The sequence below is a fragment of the Centrocercus urophasianus genome, unplaced genomic scaffold, assembly GCF_019232065.1.
Source record: "Centrocercus urophasianus isolate 14NV4802_14NV808 unplaced genomic scaffold, USGS_Curo_1.0 seq_29, whole genome shotgun sequence".
In the NCBI taxonomy this organism is placed as follows: Eukaryota; Metazoa; Chordata; class Aves; order Galliformes; family Phasianidae; genus Centrocercus; species Centrocercus urophasianus.
In genome coordinates this window covers 6,245,701-6,253,481 of record NW_024884855.1, presented here as the reverse complement: position 1 = coordinate 6,253,481, position 7,781 = coordinate 6,245,701, and positions in this window count along the sequence as shown.

The window sequence follows — 7,781 nt, the reverse complement described above, 5'->3', positions numbered from 1 at the left end:
TCCTGCACAGGAGATGGTAAAAGGAGCAGCTGTGTGAGACTGAGAGCTGGCATCTGGGTGGTTGTGCGCTCAGCAGTGTGTTGAGGCAATGTCAGACCATTGTATTTACTTCATCCAGAATAGAGAACATGAACTTCTGTTTATAGTTACAGCAGATCATCTTTGCGTTCTCAATCACTAATTTACATTTAAATTTTTGCTTGGAACCAGGGCAAGAATTATTTTATAACAGCATTTGTGACTGTTCTCTCTTCTGCTTAATTATTAACTTTGTTCTAGTAAATAAAGGGTCTTTATGAATTCCATCAATCTCAACAGGCCCTTCGCATGCAAGACACTCCCAGACATTTGTAATGAAGAAACCACATTCACTTTTGCTTTATTTAAAGGAATGAAATGATAAATATAGTTCTGTGGATGCTCTTGTGCAGTTCCCTAAATTAGAATGCCTGCCAGCAATTATGCCTGACTTACTAGCTGCTTCGTTACAACAGCCTAAAGGATAGAAATAGACTGGAATAAACTGGGGCTTTAAGAGCTCATACGCCCTTCAGCAGCACAGGTTTTCAGAGACAGCAGAAGCTCTGCTAGCTAACACAGTGCTCACTGTTCTGTTTTGAATCTACGTTATCTCTCCATGCCAGGAAATGTGCATCAGTTGAACTCTTCAGCCATGTCTCTGAACTGTGCTCTCACAACTCTGCACACTGTGGTGGTAGGGAACTGCATTGGAAGGAGATGCAAAAATTCAGTATTTATTTCCTTTAATACATTTTATGATCAGCCTTTCTTTAGTCATTCTAATGGGCTTATGCTTTGTGGAGTGCTGGGCTGCTCTGTTTGTTGTCCTCAAGATCCCTATCAGAAAGAATGCACAGGGAAGGTGCCAGCCACTGAATTATTTATTTGGTGCAGCCTCCACAACTGGCCTCACCATTGCAAACACATCTCTCCAGAGACACAAAAACTGAAGCAGTCACTGCTCCTGAGTGTTACACATCCCAAGATGCTTCTCACAGCTATTTATACCTCATTTTGCTAAGCACACATTGGCAGGGTTTCTTCCTCTGATCCAGTCTGATCCTGACAAACAGTTGTTTCCCTGAGACAGACACAGGAACATGTTCTATTCTGTTTTTATAAATAATTACGCATCTTTTTTCCCCTCTTGATCTCAAAAAGCCATAATCTTTGGGTGCTTAGCTATGCTACCCAGGATGATGCTAAGGGGCTCAACACAACCAATGCAGAAGCCTGTTAATGATATCAGCTGAACAGCAGAAACAATGAGAGCTTTTGTCCGTATGAAATGAAAATGACCACACTCTCATTCTGGAAGAAACTGTGGTATTAGAAAGCACAGGTTTGACAAGATAAACTAAAAGCTACACTCTTCAGATTCCAATAGGCCTGTTCCGTATTAATTATTTACCACGATGTTTTCTTAAAGTAGTGCCTTTGTGCCTTTAATTTTCAATTCCCCTAATGCTATGAGGATCTCTGCTGGCAACTCATCAATTATTAATAGCATTAAAACAATATTTGTTTTCCCCTGAATACATTTTTGAGTGCCATCCTCATACCAGTTAGGTTTTTCTGAAACTTTAATGAGGGTCTCTGATTTCCTCCAGTCTGGTGGCTGAGGCATAGGCTGGTCTGGGCCTTTGAAGTAGCTGTCGGAGCATGCACAGCTCTGCATCCTTCACAGCGTTTGTCTCACTGGGGCTGGGGGAGTGATCAAGCTAAACATCTGTGTTGAGGGAGGAGAAACAGCAGTATGTCTGTAATTGGGAATTCCAGTTGCTGAGTTCAGAGGTTCTGTTGTTCAAATGACTGTTTTGCATTTTCTTATTCCAGCAGCCGTTCTGAGGCTCAGTGGTGAACGTCTGGGTTTTTCTTGCTTTGGAATGATTTTCTCCTAACAAAGAAAACAGCAGTGCAGTTCCTTTAATCTACAAGAAAACCATTCCATTTCAGCAGAAGGATATTTGAAACATCACCGTTTTAAGAATTTTGTGCAGTCTCAGCCACTCTCCTCTCTACCAGGGCACATATAAAAAATTAAAACCCCAAATACCACTCCTTGCTTTTCTGGGCCCTAATTATAAATACATTTCCACCAGGAGGAGTCAACGTAAGCCTAACACTGTGCAAAATCTTATAATTTCAATATAATCTTTACTTACTGTGGATTGGTAATTGGAGCTGTGGAATCAATTTTTCCCCTAGTTGAAACACCCAAATGAGTATGAAATATGTTGCATTTGTTCCATGCACATCTACAGTTCTGCACTTTGCTTGGAGTGGGATGATCTTTCTGATGTATTTTTTATAACAGAGCAATGTTTCCTCAGACTTTGATGTTCCACATCTACAGCTATTATAACCATTTGCTATTTAGATGCATGATCTGTGGCTAATCTCCAAAGCTTTGATGCATGCAATAATTATTACTATTGATGTCATTGCACCATATTTAAAATATGAGCCTCTTTTATAAGTCTTCTACTTACAGTAAAGGCACACAACCAGTTCACCCCAAGGCTGGAGATTTCCTGTTCATTAGGAGAAAGCCTCAGAAGCAGTGTAAGGTGGCATTCCATAACCTTCATTGAGGCAATAGCAATGATGACTGCAAAGGCTCAAAGAACAGACGGTGATGTAATGTCTGCTTTGGTCTCGGTGCACAGAGAACCTCTCCAGGAAACTGAGCCTTGGGGTCTCCAGTTGCTGCATTCTGACAGTCTGCTCAGGATGCTTGACCCTGAAGTCTGCCATGTAGTATGTTTCACCTAATCCTGAATCTAGGACTGTGAATAGTTTTACCTGTGCAGTGTGTCACTGACATTCAGGTGTCTGGTGTTCACTTAAGCCTTGGTTTTCTGATCTGGCTCAGCAAAACACCCAGAAACTCCCCACGATTCTTCACTGCTCTATCATGAAACCTGAGTCTGGATAGGTTGCTACTTGGGGCAATGTGATGAGGGTTTCTTTTGAGGGCCACAAGGCATTGTGAGTCAGTGTCTCTCTTGGTCTAGCTGCATTCAGACAGTCACATTTAATCAAAACTGCACAAGAACATGACCACTGGGAGAAAATGAATGTGCCTTGATAAGTTTCCTACTTGTGCATACGTTCTGGGAGTCAGGTTAGCTCTGAGAGAATAAATGTCATACTTTTAAAGTTGAAAAGATGCCTTGACACAGCTCTGTGAAGCTGCAGTGGAGCCAAGGTTTCACATGAACTTCATCAAAAAGCTGATTTCCATTATCCTAGGAAATGTCCTTACTCCTTGGCTGTTTCCTCAGTTTTTGGGGGAATATCTATGAAACAAGAAAACCCAAATGGTCAACAGCAGTAGCTTGTGATAAACTGGGGACTGGTGAAGAGAAAAAAAGCTGCTTTTTTTTTTTTATTATTATTATTTTTAATTATTATTATTTTTTTATGGCAGAATAAACAGACAGATATTCTTTCCAGTGGAAGAGGAGACAAGTTGGAGTCCTGAATGGATGTGACCCACTTGGAGCAGAGAGGAGTTCATAACAGTCTGCCAGGCCAACGCAGTGCAGAACACTGCATTTCCAAGCATGAACATCTCTATGTAAAGAGTAGACTGACAGATTCTGATTGTAGAAGACAATGAAAAGTAGATGCATCAGTGAACACTTTCTCATGTACCTTGTTTACAGTGTGCAGAATTATGGCCTACAGAGAGATGTGCACTGCTACTCCAAAGGGCACGGGCAGGGTACACCAGCAGCCTGGATACCCACTGTGCAGCTGACCTGACACAAGTAGGGACAGTTTACTCTTCCATGCACACTGTAACAGGAGTGGATATTTTTCACGGAGACCACATTAAATCTGTATTTTAGGAAGTACTTATTTTGCCTACAGAAGAAATAATAGATTCTGCCTCTGCAAGCCAGAATCCTGCATACAGCCTAGAGCCCATTGGTCTGCTGAAGCACCTTCTGGAAAGACCAACAGCCCTACTGTACAGACACTGACTGCTGAGCTGCATCACATTCCTCCATCTCTTGTCTCAGGGATAGCCACTGCAACTATAATAACATCTTCCTATTGGTTTCTTCTGGATTTGTTTTGCCTGAGCTTCTCTGTTCTGAGTCTTTCAGTGCGCTCACGTGCCTTAAACATGAGTGCTTCCCCTCAAAACCTGCTCACCAAAGTTGGCACAAAAACAGGGCTGATTCAACTGGCAAAAAGCCAAATGCTGAAAAAGAAGCACTACTACAGTCAAAACCAGAAAGATTCAGTGTTTTTCACTTGCTAGAATTAATTCCTAGAGACTAGAATAAAAAAGTTTCCACGTTTCCTTCCTTTTTCTCTCATCATCATTTCATTACCTCTGTTTTCCTGAACTGCATTAGCCACATGCTGGAAGGACAGAATGACACACACACTCATCTGTCTTGCAGGGCAGGGACACCTGATGACCATGATCTCATTGCCCCCCTCGCTCCTTTTCCTCTCCATTTTTATTATTGGTTATTAACCAATGTTCTCAGTCTCACCTGAGCACAAGGCCTGGTGCAACACAGCTGAATTTTTCAAGTTGCAGGAAAGCACCCAAGCCACTGTGCCACCAGCCGCTCATCACTGCCCAGCCAGTCACTACTGCAGCCCATTCTGCACCAGGAGCTTCTGGTGCTTGCACCAACCATGTGGATTCATCTTCCCACTCATACTTTATTAGCTATGTTAAAGCACAGCTTGGCCCACCAATGCCAGCAAAACAGGTGAGATGGCTTGGTTTGCTCCAAGAGCACATTGATGTCCAGCCCTTGTCTCGGCACTCCAATACCACAGGTAATGTTACAAAACTAAAAATGTACAAGCATGTGGGCCTTAGTTAACATTTTCAATTTAGTAAAATGTACTTTGTAGGTCTCTAATTACACTGAAGCAAGCTGCATTCATATATTTAGTTAACTGTTTCATTATGCTACTGGCAACCACTTCTGGAAAGTCAAACTTAATAAATTCGAACATCCATTCAAACTTGCTAGAAGATAACAAAAGACAGAAAGCAGATTAAGAACTTCAGCCTACGAAGTCACATGGGTCTATAGGCAGTGTGGGGACTCCACTGGGAGGCATAGAGCATGCAGGAGAAAATCAGTTTGATTCTGAAAAGTGCATGGCTTAAGCTGCTCAACTCAGCCTCTTCCTGAGGGCACCTGGAAAAACTTGCACAGTCTTCTGGCTTAAAAGTGCCAGCTGACATGAGATGAAAGTTGTTGCTGTGCACCTCATTACAAAGATACAAAGAAAGACTTCCAAGCAACAAAATTCAGTGGCTCCTGCAAGGCAAGAGCGAGGGAGCCAGCCCGTCTGGATAGAGCAAGTCCTTGTGCAGTGAGACAACCCTTCTGAACGTCTGTAAGAGGTTAATTATGGGCTGCCTTTGCCTTACTCAGACTCCACTGTTTGGTCAGACATGTAATGTCTAAGTAGAAATTTCATTGATTTTATTATATACAGCCAATGTTTTACATGGCAGGATCAAGAGACAGAAGACAAAGAATGATTAACTGAGAAACAGAACAAAAGCAGAAGGCCAGCAAGGGCAGACACAAGGATCAGGAGTCAAGGACAGATGAGAGCAGGGAACAGAAGAGGCTCTTCGGAGCTACAAGACAATTACACATAGCAAGGACATTCTCTGTTCACTGTCGGGACAGTCTCACTTTGCCTCCCTGCCTTACTCAGCCATTACAATCAGAACCATGGCCTTTACTACCCCTGTCTCTTAGGAGATGCATGTGGTTGCCCAGCCCAAAGGCTCCTGACCTGCTGTGCTCGCTGCAGGGTCTCTCCTCATTCTGTCTGCAAAACAAACAGTGTGATGTGAATGCAGCATATTGTTCTTCTGCTGGTGTCAAGTTGCTTCAGCAGGATGACACTAAAGGTGCCCAGTTATCTGCCACTAGGGCGCTCCACTGGATTTCCCCAGCAGAGATCTATGGTTAACATGTATTGCAGTATGAAGGAAAGGGCAAGTTAATCCAGAACTGAATCAGGCAGTTCTGCAATACAGTTGTAGATCAGGAAGCACTAGGAAAGAGACAAGACAATCTCTCTGACAGGACATTATCAAATCACAAACCTGAGAAGACCAACTGTTGCCTGCCCACAAACTCAGTGGTCGTAGCAGATGTGCTCCCACTCAAAACAAGCGCCTCACACAGAAGCTCTCCTTGTACCAGGAGTTACTTCCCAATCCAGCACTTGCCTACCATGAAGCTATTTGAAAACTATCATCAAAGTTTTAAAAAGAGACTGATTTGAGCATCAAACAGAGTAAGATCGGAACACAAATAATTGTTAATCAAGTCTGGCTTGCATTCTAGACCAGGCCAAGAGACCCTCAGAGCTGCACATACAGATCAGTCACCTGAACAAAACCACACAGAAACCTCTGGGGTATTTAAGCATTCAAGTGGCAATGTAGCAGTGTAGAGTCTTGCTTTAATGTGGATTACCAGCTGCCCTTCATGATTCGGGTTATTTAAATAAAACAGAAGTGCTGATGGGGGACATTTCTCACAAAAATGTGTGTGTCTGAATGGCATGTAATAAAGCTCTCTGGTGTAAGACTGATAGCATATTAACCCTAGGTATTTCTGCCCAGGGTTACATACATTTCCAGTTTCGTATTTCCAGACCAACTCTTCGTCTGGATTGCTCTGAATTCACAGAAACAAGCACAGCCAGCACGAGGTCACTCCTGTCCCATCCGCTCATGCTCTGTTCATGCTCTGTATCTGTCATCAGTTCCTGGGTGGAGGTGTGCCCAGGGACACCATCAGCATTGGCTGAGAACAGTACCTCTCTGCCAGACTGCAGTCTGAACACAGCATCTTTCCTGGACAGAGTTCTGGTAAACCAACATTGTCATCTGAGGATTGAGGATTATGATGATAGGAAAGTAATGGCAGTATTTCCACAGGAAAAAAAAGAGCCTGCTAACCTGATGCAAAGCACAGAGCTATTTGCTGTGACAAAATACTGCTTCTGCTCATGGATTGCAAAAACTATGCAGAAATCCAAGGAATGTTTTTTGGCAACTGTTACCTGGAAACTTGTTCCAAACTCATTTCTCAGTCTGAAAACAGAAGGACACACAGGACTTTGTCACCTGAAAGATGACGCCTTGGATTTCATTGTACTCCAGAACGGGTACGGTTGAAACACACATGAAGCAGCAGTGCCAGAGTTGGCTTTTTAACTCATCATTCGGCCTTAGCTTGCTCAGGCTATGCAGCACTCTCCCATTTACTAGCTGCCCAGGTGTAAGCATGCAAAGCACACAGCAGATGGGACAAGCAGACAGTCCTGGCTGAGAGGGAAGGAGCTGAAATATCCATAATGGAAGCACTCTGAACTTATTTTCATTTTTTGGCTCATAATGAAAATTACTGGTATTACCAAACATTTGATTTCATTTTTGAAAAGTGATGTCGTGTCGCCTTTCCCAAGGAAGGCATCAAAGGTAGAAAGTTGTTCAGTTAACTAACGAGGCTGCAGACAGGAACCAGGTACCCACATAGCTTCTAAAGCATAAAATATCTGAAAAGGATCCAAATGTCATTCCATAGGAGAGGAGAAAGGAGAAAAAAAAGAATTTCTATAGCTGTTGGCCTGGTCACTCTATCAATAAGCCAATAAAAGAACTTCATTATCTACAGAGAGAGCTTCGAATGCTGCATCATTTTGCATTCTCAGTGAGATACTGGGTAGCTTCCCTGTTCTCT